Source organism: Dipodomys merriami, unplaced genomic scaffold, assembly GCF_024711535.1.
Source record: "Dipodomys merriami isolate MVZ:Mamm:240054 unplaced genomic scaffold, mDipMer1.0.p SCAF_18, whole genome shotgun sequence".
Taxonomy (NCBI): domain Eukaryota; kingdom Metazoa; phylum Chordata; class Mammalia; order Rodentia; family Heteromyidae; genus Dipodomys; species Dipodomys merriami.
This window is the reverse complement of record NW_027203159.1, coordinates 6,500,803-6,514,628: the sequence shown is the minus strand read 5'-3', so window position 1 is coordinate 6,514,628 and position 13,826 is coordinate 6,500,803.

The following is a 13,826-nucleotide window of genomic DNA, read 5'->3' as shown; positions in this document are numbered from 1 at the left end:
ATACGCTCACTTGCTGATGAAAGACCTAAGATCATGAAAAGAAAATGATTATGTTAGTACAACAATAATTAACACCCCACATAGAGAAGACAGTGGATGTGTCTAATGCAAATAACCTGTCTGTTTTATGAAAGGGTTTCTTGCTATCTTTGCTGTGTCTATTTATCTTTCACACACACCATTTTCTGGCAATCATGTGGTAAATAAATTGGAAAAAAAAGGACAGCAGTAACAGTAATGATGGAAAAATCAATTAGGGTTGAAACTGACGAAGGATTCACAATCACCTAATTTGTGAAAAACTACTTAATCATCAATAACAAAATAGTCATTGGCAATTCTGAAAAAAGAATCATATTTCAAATATTAGCATGATATGAGAAACAACTCAAATAATCTTGTGTTATTTAAATATTGGAAAAGGAGTGACATTTTACATTACCTATATTATTTTTTGAATTGAGTTATTTATCCTTCCAATTAATTTCTTGTCTGGGAATGGATAATGATTAACTGTATGTCTTTCAATAGGATCAACATTTCATGCAGTCAATAGGAATTATACTCAAATATTCTCTTTTTTAGTTTGTACACGTTATATACATCTGACCTAACAAGAACAACAATATATGAGTGGATTCAAAATCACCAACTACTTTAATTTTCATATAATGGTAAATTTTATCAGGAAAATTTATTCAAACTTCTAAGAGTTTTGTAATTTGAGGCAACACCCCATTTGCTGAATCTGAAATAATATGTCTCTGAATTTCCTAGAGACAAAGTCCCCAAAGGCTGTTTGCTTGGGGATCATATACATATTTCATAAAATGTCCCCCAAATAAGCTTAGGCATCAACATTTAATGTGACTTCATGATAATTCAAATATTTTACCTGTTGCCGAAAATAATAGGCAGATTAAATTATAATTTTGTGGGGGACAGAAGAATAACAATAGTACAGATAGTTGTGTTGAGAGAACATGAGAAGATATAATGACCAAATTAATGTTTTCTGTTTTTTAGCAAATATTTTTTTAAATCATTGACTTACTTCTTTGTGATGACCTGTGTTAATGTTCAAACCTTGCTATGTGTCAGGTTCTTCATGTAATTCCCTTTCATGCATGTTTCTGAGGTATTTGGTTGGACATGGTGCAATCTTGTTTCAACTTATGCCTCCTTGGTTGTAAAAGCAAAATTTTTGTTACATTAATTTGGGAAACATCAATGTTCCCATTATTTTAATGGGATCAACCCAAATATGCATATATGCAATTTGGCACCTTGACATAAAGTTAAAATAAAACCTTTTTTTTTGCATGACTTCTGCTATACTCCTCACTTCTTATCATGCAATTAGGATAACTATTAATTTCTCTAAATTATAGAGAGCTTACAAATATTGATATTACCTTTCACCAGAGTTCTGATAATACAGGTAAGTTAAAAACAATTTTTAACAAGAGTCAGTCTTTAGAAATTCCTAATGTTTCACTATCCAATTGCAATATTCACATTGACAGATATTAATATATTTATGAAAATAAACCTTTTGTACACCATTCTGTATCTCTCCCTATTATCACTATGTAGAGTGACAGTTAATACTTTACAAAAATTTGCATGTTTCGCACGTATAATAATTAAACAAAGGGGAATCCTTATGCATGACACATCTTTTGTTATCATGTTAAAGACTTTGCACCATAGCACTTCAAAAATTTTTGAATATTGATATAATTCTTGATGAATTCATCTTAGTATTCTCATCCAAGAACACAGATCTCTACACACTGTGATGTGCAAAAGCTTAGGAAATGAGCAAATGAGTACAGTAGTCACATAAAATTCATGAATAAAGTAGTTCCAAAGTTAGTAAAATTGTATTGTATTTCTTCATCACATTCTGATTTTTGAAAGTCTGTAATTCCTGATAGTACACTCGGTTTTATCAATGTAATGTATTTCCAATTTTTTTTTTAAAACTCTGTGGAGGCTTTTGTGTTCACCATGATATTAGTGTGAAAATTTAGACCTAAAATAGAACTTATGCAAAGACTAGTGTGAAAATAAGACAATGTGTTGGATAGGATCTGTACAACATAAGGAGTTAATGGGAAAGGGAGAGAAAAATGAGCAAGGGAATAACAATTTCAACAATGATTGCATTCATTACTTGTGTAACTATACCCCAACTTAGGTCACTATGACAATAAAATTTAAATAAGAAAGAAAAAATCGATGTAAATAATAGAATTGATGGAAACACTAGTGTTACATATCACATCTTCACACTTTGATACAGATGATTATAAGAATATATATCAGTTCTTTGAATTCGAATTTTGCAATTAGCTTCTTTTTGAACATACAAAATACACAAAAAGAGAAAAGAATTTTAAGCTAATTAGACAACTGTTATTTTTAGAATTCTTGTATCTATAACAATCTCTATGAATATCCTTGCCAGTTATTTCCTGATTACAGAAGTTATGGTTAGGTCTTTTGCACAGACAATTACTTTTTCGTACCAAATTAATCATTACAAAATTTGATATTCTACAGAAATTTCATATAGATATGTATGCTCCACTCACAATGCACACTGATAATGGAACGAGACATTTCAACACAAGTATTAAACATGAATTAACTACTGCAAGAATTTTGACAGAATTATTCTATCACAGGTGATCACTGAGTAAATGGTGAAAGTTGTTTGATAGCTTTAGATTGCAGTAATTACTCCTAGTAAATTACCAGCTACAAATAGATAGAACACATATCAAATATTTTAATAAGATAATTTGTCAAAACCTTTATTGAACCTAGCAATATATATACATAATTATACAATCTGATGAAATACATAATTTTTAGAAAATACTTTACAGCCCAATACAACTATGGGCAAGTTCAACTTCCACCCACACACACCACCAAAACAAATGGTGGCAAAGTTCCTGAGAAGTTCTTTAGCCAAGTATGAATCACATTTTTAACACTATTTCTGTTACTTTCTTTCATTTTATTGTCACTTGAATGAATTACTGTTTATATTAAAGCTGATAATCTATTTCAACTTTTGGATGAACATTCCACTATAATAAAAGTGTATTGTTGTTAGTATTATTATTGTTTTTATTTTTTTCTCTTTGCCTTAGGACACTTTTGTTTCCAAATAACAATGTAATGTGCTCATTTCATAACATTTGTTTTTGTATTTCAAATCAGAATGTATTCGACAAGAAGTTTTCAGGGGATTAAGTCATTCTGAATATTAATACAGGTGAAGTTAACATTATATTTGACTTAATTGCTTTTCACTTCGCTTCATAAATCAATTTCCACTCTTGAGAATAAGAAAAAAAGATTATCATTCTTTAACACATTTTGGTCAATTTAGCATTTAGTAAGTAATACAATATAATGTCAAACAGTATATTGTCTATATCAAATTTCCTTCCTGCTCATATTTTCAGTATCCTTCAGGAAATAATCATTTCCTTGGAGAACTTAAAAAGAACAAAAATCTCTCACAATGCAATGATAGTCACATGTAATAAAGCTACCTCAACCTCATACAGATAATAGGGCATTTGGATACCATAATTAATTTGTTTTTTTTAATCTGTTGCTATTTTTTGCCTCGTTTTTTAAAATCATTTTCTTCTAAAGATGCTGTACAGTGCTGGGAAGGTGGCACAGTGGTAGAGCGCTTGCCTTGCATGCATGAGGCCCTGGGTTCAATTCCTCAGCACCACATAAGCAAAAAGAGAAAAGCCGCAAGTGGCGCTGTGGCTCAAGTGGTAGAGTGCTAGCCTTGAGCTGAAGAGCTGAGGGACAGCGCCCAGGCCCAGAGTTCAGGCCCCATGAACGGAAAAAAAAAAAAAAAAGAAAAATATAAAGATACTGTACAGAAAAACTACATTCATGTCAGTAATGAGTGCATTTCTTTTATTTTTAATTCTCTCTTTTTTTAAATTTAACTTTATTTTATTTGTGAATATACTGTACAGAGGGGTTACAATTACATGGGCTGGATAATGTGTACATTTCTTACAAAGCATTGCAGCCTCCTCCTTTGGTTTACCTTTAACATCCCTTCCCAGCCTCCCCCATTCCCCCCAATCCCAATCTTTCTCCTTCCCCCCCTTCCACCTCCCCAACACCGACGTTGTAAAGCTCGTTTTGGACATGACAACTTGTACTTCTCATTGTTGCAACAGGTCCACCGGTATCCTTAAACAACTGGTTTTTCCCCATCTCCTCCACAAGTTATACTGACATCAAATACAGTGAAAGCAGGGGTTATAGTGGGGGAGGGACATACAAAGCAACAAAGAGATAATCTTATAAGTGTGTTAGAAACACATGCATGAAAGAAGAAAAAATTAAAATACATATTTAAGGGTTCATTTTCCTGACATCACATTATCTGACCTTTTCCGCTTGACTCATACATATACTAGATATTGCAAATAAGGGAAACAATGGGACCTATGTTTCTTTGGGCCTGGCTTACTTCACTTGATATAATTTTTTCCAAGTTTTTCCATTTCCTAACAAATCGGACAATGTCATTCTTTCTGATGGAGACATAGAATTCCATTGTGTATATATACCACATTTTCTTGATCCATTCATCCACTGAGGGGTATCTGGGTTGGTTCCAAATCTTAGCTATGGTAAATAATGCTGCAATAAACATTGTTGTGCTGATAGCTTTAGTGTGGTCTTGTTTGTCATCATTTGGGTAAATGCCCAAAAGTGGGATTGCTGGGTCATAGGGGAGTTCTATGTGAAGTCTTTTGAGGAACCTCCATACTGCTTTCCAAAGTGGTTGAACAAGTTTACATTCCCACCAACAATGAAGTAAGGTTCCTTTCTGTCCACATCCTCTCCAGCATCTGTTGTTGTTAGAGTTCTTGATTTTTGCTGTTCTAACTGGAGTGAGGTGATATCTCAATGTTGTTTTGATTTGCATTTCTTTTACGGCTAGGGATGTTGAACATTTCTTCTTGTGTCTATTGGCCATCCTTCTTTCTTCTTCAGAGAAGTTTCTCTTTAAGTCTTTCGCCCATTTATTTATTGGGCAGTTGTTTCTTTGAGGATTTTTTGTTGGAGGGTTTAATTTTTTAAGTTCCAAGTATATTTTAGATATGAGACCCTTGTCTGGTATATGGCTAGTAAAGATCTTCTCCCAATCGGTGGGCTTTCTATTAATCTTGCTAGCTATGTCATTTACCCTGCAGAAGCTCTGCAACTTTATGCAATCCCATTTGTTCAACCTTTCTTTGATTTGTTGTGTTTCCTGGTCTCTATTCAAAAAATTTCGGCCTGAGCCAAGTAGACCTAGGGTTTCTCCTATTCCATCTTGTAATATTTTCAGAGTGTCTGCTTTGACTTCGAGGTCTTTGATCCATTTGGAGTTGATTCTGGTGCAGGGTGATATATAAGGATCTAGCTTGAGTTTTCTACAAGAAGTTAACCAATTTTGCCATCACCATTTACTGAAGAGGCTGTCTTTCTTCTATTCTACTGTTTTAGCTCCCTTATTGAAGATTAGAAGGCTATAGGTCTGTAGGTTCATTTCTGGGTTTTCAATTCTATTCCATTGGTCCTGAGGTCTGTTCTTATGCCAAGACCAAGCTGTTTTGATTACTATGGCTTTATAGTAGAGTTTGAAATGTAGTATTGATATTCCTCCAGCAGTGTTCTTTCCGTTGAGGAGCGTTTTTGCTATTCGGGGTCTTTTATTGTTCCATATGAATTTTTTGATTGCCTCTTCTATTTACTTGAAGAATGAGGTTGGAATTTAGATTGGTATTGCGTTGGATTTGTAGATATCATTGGGAAGTTTTGCCCTTTTAACGATGTTAATCTTTCCAATCCAGCAGCATGGGAGGCTTTGCCATTTTTTAAGTTCTGTGTTGATTTCCTTTTTCAAGATTTTAAAGTTTTCATCATAGAGGTCCTTCACTAGTTTAGTTAAGTTAATTCCTAGGTATTTTACTTTTTGTGGGGCTATTACAAATGGAGTTGCTTTCCTAATTCCAGCCACACTTTTTTCATTGTTGGCATACAGAAAAGCCATTGATTTTTGGGGTTTAATTTTATAACCTGCTACTTTGCCAAAGTTTTGAATCAGCTTGAGTAATTTGGGAGTGGAACCTATGGGATTCTTTAAATACAAGATCATGTCATCTGCAAAGAGGGAGAGTTTTATTTCTTCTTTCCCTATTTGGATCCCCTTTATGTCTGCATCTTGTCTTATTGCTGTAGCTAGGCATTCTAATACTAGATTGAAGAGAAGTGGAGAGAGTAGACATCCTTGTCTTGTTCCTTAGTTAAGAGGAAATGGCTTTAGTTTTTCTCCATTAAGTATAAGGCTGGCTGTAGGTTTGTCATATACAGCCTTTATTGTATTGAGGAATGTTCCATGGATTCCTAATATTTCCAAAACCTTCATCATGAAAGGGTGTTGGATCTTGTCGAATGCTTTTTCTGCATCTATTGAGATAACCATGTGGTTCTTATTCTTGCTCCTGTTGACATGATGAATAATATTAATTGATTTGCGTATATTGAACCAGCTTTGCATCACTGAAATGAATCCTGTTTGATCGTGGTGTATGATTCTTTTGGTGAATTGTTGAAGTCGATTGGCCAAAATTTTGTTGAGAAGTTTTGCATCAATATTCATCAAAGAAATGGGTCTATAGTTCTCTTTCTTTGATGAGTCCCTGCCTGGTTTTGGGATGAGGGTTATGATGGCTTCATAGAATGTGTTTGGTAGTGAGCTTTCTCTTTCATTTTCATTGATGAGTTGGAGGAGTATTGGTGTGAGCTCTGCTTAAACCCTCTGGTCCTGGATTTTTCTTAGCTGGGAGGTCTCTTATTGCTGTTTCTATTTCAGTGCTTGATATGGTCCTGTTAAGATAGTTTAACTCATCTTGGTTTAGTTTTGGCATGTCAATATTTGCTAGGAAAAGGTCCATTTCTGTCAAGTTCTCAAACTTATTAGCATAAAGTTTTCAGAAGTATTCCCTTATAATATTCTGATTTTTGGTGGTTTCCATGGTGATGTTTCCATTCTCATCTCTGAGTTTATTAATTTGGGTGTGTTCTCTTCTTTTTGTGATAAGATTTGCTAAGGGTCTGTCAATTTTGTTAAATTTTTCGAAGAACCAACTCTTTGTTTTGTTGATTCTTTCTATAGTTTTTTTGGATTCTAATTCATTAAATTCTGATTTAGTTTTGATTATTCCTTTCCATCTACTGGATTGGGGTTTATCTTGTTGCTCTTTTTCAAGGAGTTTTAGATGTATCATTAACTTGTTAGTTTCAGATCTCTCCAATTTCTTGATGTAGGAGCTCAGAGCTATAAACTTGCCTCTGAGTACTGCCTTTTCTGTGTTCCAGAGGAGCTGGTAATTTGTGTGTTTATTTTGGTTGAATAGCATGAACATTTAAATTTCTTTTCTAATCTCTTCCATGACCCACTCTTGATTCAGCAGTGTGTTGTTCAGCCTCCATGTGATGCCGGACTTTATTTGGTGGCTTTTAGTGTTGAGTTCTAATTTTATTCCTTTGTGGTCAGAGAGGATGCAAGGTATAACTTCAATGTTTCTGAATTTAGACAAGTTTGCTTTGTGGCCTAAAATGTGGTCTCTTTTAGAAAACGTTCCATGTGCTGCTAAGAAAAACGTGTATTCTGATGCTGCTGGGTGAAATGTTCCATAGATGTCTGTTAAGTCTAGTTGATCTATGCAGCTGTTTAGATCTGCGGTTTCTCTGTTGAGATTTTGCCGAGTTGATCTATCTAGTGGGGAGAGTGGTGTGTTAAAATCCCCAACAATTAATGGGTTTGGATCTATATGGGATTTGAGGGAAAGTAGTATTTCTTGGATAAATTTGGGTGCTCCATTGTTTGGTGAATAGATATTTAGAATTGTAATATCCTCCTGAAGGAGCGATCCTTTAATTAGTATGTAGCAGCCTTCTTTATCTCTTCTCACGTATTTTAATTTGAAGTCTATTTTATCTGATATTAGGATTGCAACTCTCGCCTGTTTATATGGTCCGTTTGCTTGGTAGATTTTGTTCCAGCCATGAACATTGAAAATGTGTTTGTTTTTATGGGCAAGATGTGACTCCTGCAGGCAGCAGATAGAAGGGTCTTGTTTTTAATCCAACTAGACAGTTTATGTCGCGTAATTGGAGAATTCAGACCATTAACGTTAAGAAATAAGACTGAGAGGTATTTGGCAGTTCCTGCCATGTTATCCACCTTCTTCTTTTATGTTTTAATCCACCTTCTTGGGGGCTGCCAAAACTGGGTTCTTCCTATGGTCCTTGGATTCTCATTTTGGGAGCAGTTTCTTGGCCTTTATTGCGGTCTTGTTGGTTTTCTATGTGTAGGACATCTTTAAGGATCTTTTGTAGGGCTGGTTTGGTGGAAATGTATTGTTTCAATTTTTCTTTCCTATGGAAGGTTTTTATTTGGCCTTCAGTTATGATGGGGAGTTTAGCTGGGTACAGTATTCTTGGATGGTAGTTGTTTGTTTTTAGGGCATGGCATACATCATTCAAGGCTCTTCTTGCTTTGATTGTCTCTGCTGAGAAATCTGAGGTGATTCTAATTGGTTTCCCTTTATAGGTGATTACCCTTTTCTCCTTCTCAGCTTTAAAGATCTTTTCCTTGGTCTGAGTTGATCCTGTGTGGATTATAATGTGAAGGTGGGATGTCCTATTCTGGTCTGGTCTAGTTGGGGTTCTAAAAGCTTCTTGTAACTTAATAGGCCTATCTTTTTGTATGTTTGGGAAGTTCTCTGCTAGGATCCTGTTAAACAAATTTCCTAGACCATTAACTTCTGTTTCTAGGTGCTCCTCTACACCCATTATCCTTAGATTAGGCCTTCTGATGGTGTCTTCCAAGTGTTGGATAGGTCTATCATATTTCTTGGACTTGTCTAGGATGGTTTCTATAATATCTAGGCTGTCTTCAATCCCTGAGATTCGATCTTCTGCATGGTCTAACCTCCTGTCAAGACTCTCTACTTTGTTTTTTATCTTTTTCTTCTAATTGGTCAGCTTGGATGGCTTCAAGTTCTTTGTTGAAGCTCTGTTTTAGGTCTTGTATGAATTTCTTTACTTCCTTAATTTGGTGTTCAGTGTTTGTTCTCAAATCACTTAGTTGATTGGTTATGGTTTCATTGGACTCCCATTCCTTCTGTTGGGTTCCATTCAGCATTCCCTTTGTGGTCTCCCTGACTTCCTTCAGCTCTTTGTTAATCGATTCCATGAATGCTTTTAGTGATCTTTGTGTATTCTCTACCTGTTCTCTCAATTCCTAAATTACTCTTTGATTATCTTCCTCACGTTTGTGGGATTCCTGCAGTTCTCTTTCCTCCCTTTCGTGGGATTCCTGCAGTTCTCTTTGAGTGTTCTCAACCTGCTCACACCATTCCTCCCTTTCTCTTTGAGTTTTCTCAAGTTGTTCATGCAAATCTTGTATCAGTTTTTGAGTAGATTCCTCATGCTTATGATATTCCTGTATAAGTTTTGGGGATGCCTCCTCTCTCTCCCTATCACGCTCATACAGAGTCCTTTGTAAGTTGTCAAACTTCTCATTTATCATGTTTGCCAACAGTGTTTGTAGAGCTATTTAGGAACTCTCCTCTCGATTATTCATTATCTGTTCTGGCCCCTGATTATCAAGATTGGGAATTGAGATATCCGGATTTGCCATTTTTCTTGTGTTTTTCCGACGTATTCTGTCCATTTCAGATGAAAATAGCACCAGTTTTGTGCTAGAACAATATCTTAAGGCAACCATCAATCAAAGTTTGCATTTGTACAGTCAATAGTCTACAGATACAATCTAGTTCAACAGATACATCTATTCAACATCAAACAACTATATGTTAATGGGCTTCGAACCGCAGAGAAGAATTTGGAAAACCAGAAATTATTAGGGTTAGGGAGAGATGTGGGTAAAAAATAGGAATAGATTGGTGTGGGGAGGCACAGGGAGAGTTAACTATGTCCTAATCTCAATGCAGGAAATAGGTTGGGTAGGATGTAAGTAGAGACAGAGAGAAAAAGAATTAAGGGAAAGGGAAATGAAAAGATACCAGAAAAAAATAGAAAGGTAAAAATTAATATTATTATGGTATTAAAAGACCATCTATTTAGAGAGGAATGTGAGTATATTAAGAGAAGGGAAGGGATATAGAGGAGAAGTGAAAAACTTAAAAAAAATGCTTAAAATGTTATATAGGTATGAAGAGGTAGTACTGCTATTAAGGAATTTAAGTCTCAGAGGTTTTGAATTGGGTAATAAATTTGTGGATTAAGTGTGTACACAATGGGGGATAGGGTCTACTAGTTAACTACGGGTTTATCGGAGGATGTGCAGGACAAGAGTTAAGTCACATAAAGAAGATCAGAAGAGAGGAAAAGGTAAGAAGGTTAAGAAAGGGGGAAAAAAGATCAGAAGTTCAGTAGAGCTAGACGAAAAACATAAAGATAGTTAAGAAAGAAAAAAAGAGAAAGAAGACAAGAAAAGAAAGGAAAATGCAATTCACGTATTCCAAATATAAAAATTATAAGAGGCAAAAAAAGTTACTTGAAAAGAATTATTTTTTCAAAAGGCAAAAATTAAAGATTAATAAAATTTTTAGAAAAGGAAAAAAAATTTTATATATATAAGGTACCAAAAAAAGAAAAAGAAAGAAAAAAAAAGTTATTTGATTTTTTTTTATATTTTTGGGTGGTGTGGGAAGAATCCTGTGTCTCCCTTTTGTCTGTAACCAGCCTCTTGTTGGAATCTCTGGTCAGCTTGAGGTCCTGTGGCTTGATTGTTTTCTTAAGTCAGTTTGTTCGAACAGGCAGAAAAATGCTCTGCTTTACCCAAGATTTTGAGATCCTCCTCCCCGATTGGTTTAATGGGAGGGTGATCTGCTTTGAGAATCACAAAAGATGGGGATGCAGTGGTGAGTCTAGTTTCTGGGTAGAGTTGAGGCCTTTCAACAAACAGTAGCTTTTCCCTGGGGCTATTTTGTGAAAAAGCTCACAGAGCCCAGCCTGGAGCCATTCTCAGGGTTTCTGTTTTTCAATTGATTGTTGAGGCTGCTAGATTGAGGGGCACCCTCTGGCTCTGGTTACCCTGTGAGGAAAGCCACTCCAATGGCTGGTGCCTGAGCTGGGTGACTTTTCCCTGCATGGAACTGAGTCTGGCAGGTCACTTCGCCGTTAAGTTCTTGTGACCTGCTAAATGACTCGTTTTCTTCCAAGACCTGAGTTGGAGTTGGCGGCTCCTCTGAGCTTTGTCGGTTTCCAAGATGGAGATCACCAGTGCTGGCGGGGGAGTTGTGGCCTTCCCTCCCCTGCTCCCTGAGAAGGAGTGAGGACGTTGGGCTTGTACTCACGCCGAGTCTTGGATCCTGGGTCGTCTCTGGTCTGCAAACGGCAGGATGAAGATGTCTGCTACTTGTCGGTTCTTAATGGTGTTGAGTAGAATCCGCTCGCCCACTGAGCCAGTCTCCTTCGTCCTGGACTCTCTGTGTGAGTGCTCAGGTATGGCCCCGGGTGCGGTCTCCGCCGCGACCCTACTGCTGCTGCAGTGGCTGCTGGCAAGAGTTCAGATGTGTCTTCTTTCCTTGGCTTTCCCTCTCTTGTCCAACTCTCTGTCCTGTGATGGCACATTTGGTGTGATTCTCTGGCTTAGGACTGTTCACTGAAACTCTAAAACTGCTTTCCATGCGAGAGCTTGTTCAGACTCCAGGTTCTCCTCTGCCATGTTCCCGGAACCTCCCTCATGAGTGCATTTCTTGTCAAGCACTATTATCCCTTCTTTCTTTTTTTGTTCTATCTTTCCTCCTCCACCTTCACCAGTCTTCCTCAGCGCCAAAGCTGCAAATTTTATTTTCCACATATTGTCCTTTGAATATCTTTATTCCAATGGGTCATCCTGTGTGTGTGTTTATTTTTTTTAATTGTGAAAATACTGTATAAAGGGGTTACAATTACATGGGAATGGTAATGAGTACATTTCATGCCACCTGCTCTTTTTTGCTTTAAAAAGGGCTGCTCTGTGTTAATAAATGAGTTTCTTTCCGTTTGCCTTGACTCCCTGCTGCAGATGATTGTCTCCCAGGCTGAGGGAGGCTAGGGAATGGGTGAGCGGCCACTCTTACCTTTCCTCACACCCCCTTCATCTTTCATGGGATGGATGAAGACCCAACATCTGGCGCTCAATTTATGGCACAAAAGGAAAAGATACTGGCCGAGGCTAAGTGGTCTTTCAGTGTAAAGTGAAACCCTTAGTATGGGTAATGCTGTCTCACAGAAGAAGGAAGAGGAGACAACATTAGGCCTAGAAGGAGTACAGGAGGACTTGGGAAGTGAGAAGGAAAACAAATGGGTCAAACTCAACCAAGAACACACTGAAACATGCACAGTGGAAGTCAACATAGGGTGAAAATTACTCCATCTGACTCAGTTGCCCCTGATGGTCCTAGGCCCCCTTCCTATTCCCCTGATTGGAGGGGAAGTACGGTGCCCTATGCAACCTGCGAGAGGGACCACAAGACCCGGACCCCTACCATCCTTCCATAGAGGGGCCAAGGGCTGTGGAAGTAACATACTAAGAGGCCTACCCTGGAAAGGAAGGACCACCTGAGAGCCCAGACCCTAGGCCACAGGATTCACTTCCCAAAGAGTATCTGGTCAACCTGGCACCAGGAGCTAACAGGCCCTTGGAATGGTATCCATGGGAAGCTAAGGATCTTAAAGAGCTTCCCAAGGTTTTGGCAGAGAATGGCCCAAACTCTCTTTGAGCCCAGACCCTATTACAGGGCATTGCTTATCACCCATATGTCCCTAAGGACTGGCTGGATGTGGCCAAAGCCGTCTTTACTATTTCTCCATTTATTAAATGGTGTGCTTTCTTTAAGGAGGAATACAGATACACAATGGAATTCTATGCCTCCATCAGAAAGAATGACATTTACCCATTTCTTAGGAAATAGAAAAACTTGGAAAAAATTTATATTAAGTGAAGTAAGCCAGGCCCAAAGAAACAAAGGTCCTATGGTTTCCCTTATTTGCAAAATCTAGTTTATTTAGAGTCAAGCGGAAAAGGTCAGATAATGTGATGTTAGTAAAATGAACCCTTAGATATGTATTTTAATGTTTTTTTATGCATGTGTTTCTAACGCACTTATATGATTATCTCTTTGTTGCTTTGTATGTCCCTCCCCCACAGTATAACCCCTGCTTTCACTATATTTGATGTCAGTATAACTTGTGGAGGAGATGGGGAAAAACCGGTTGTTTAAGGATACAGGTGGACCTGTTGCAACAATGAGAAGTACAAGTTGTCATGTCCAAAACGAGCTTTACAACGTCGGTGCGGGGGGGGGGAAGTGGGGGAAGGAGAAGGATTGGGATTGGGGGGAAGGGGGGAGGCTGGGAAGGGATGTGAAGGGTAAACCAAAGGAGGAGGCTGCAATGCTTGGTAAGAAATGTACGCATTATCCTGCCCATGCAATTGTAACCCCTCTGTACAATATGTTCACAAATAAGATAAAATTTTAAAAAAAGGAGGAATGCAGAGTATGGGCAGATAATAACTGATAGGCTCAACCTGCGATACCTATTACTTATGCCATGTTAACAGGAATGGGGGAAGGGTACTCCACTGGCATCCAACAGGCCACAGCATCTGGCCTGTACCATGACCAGTTGAGTCAGGCAGGACTTGCCTCGTGACAAACTGGATGATGTGCCTATTGAGTCCCCCAGAGCAGAAGTGA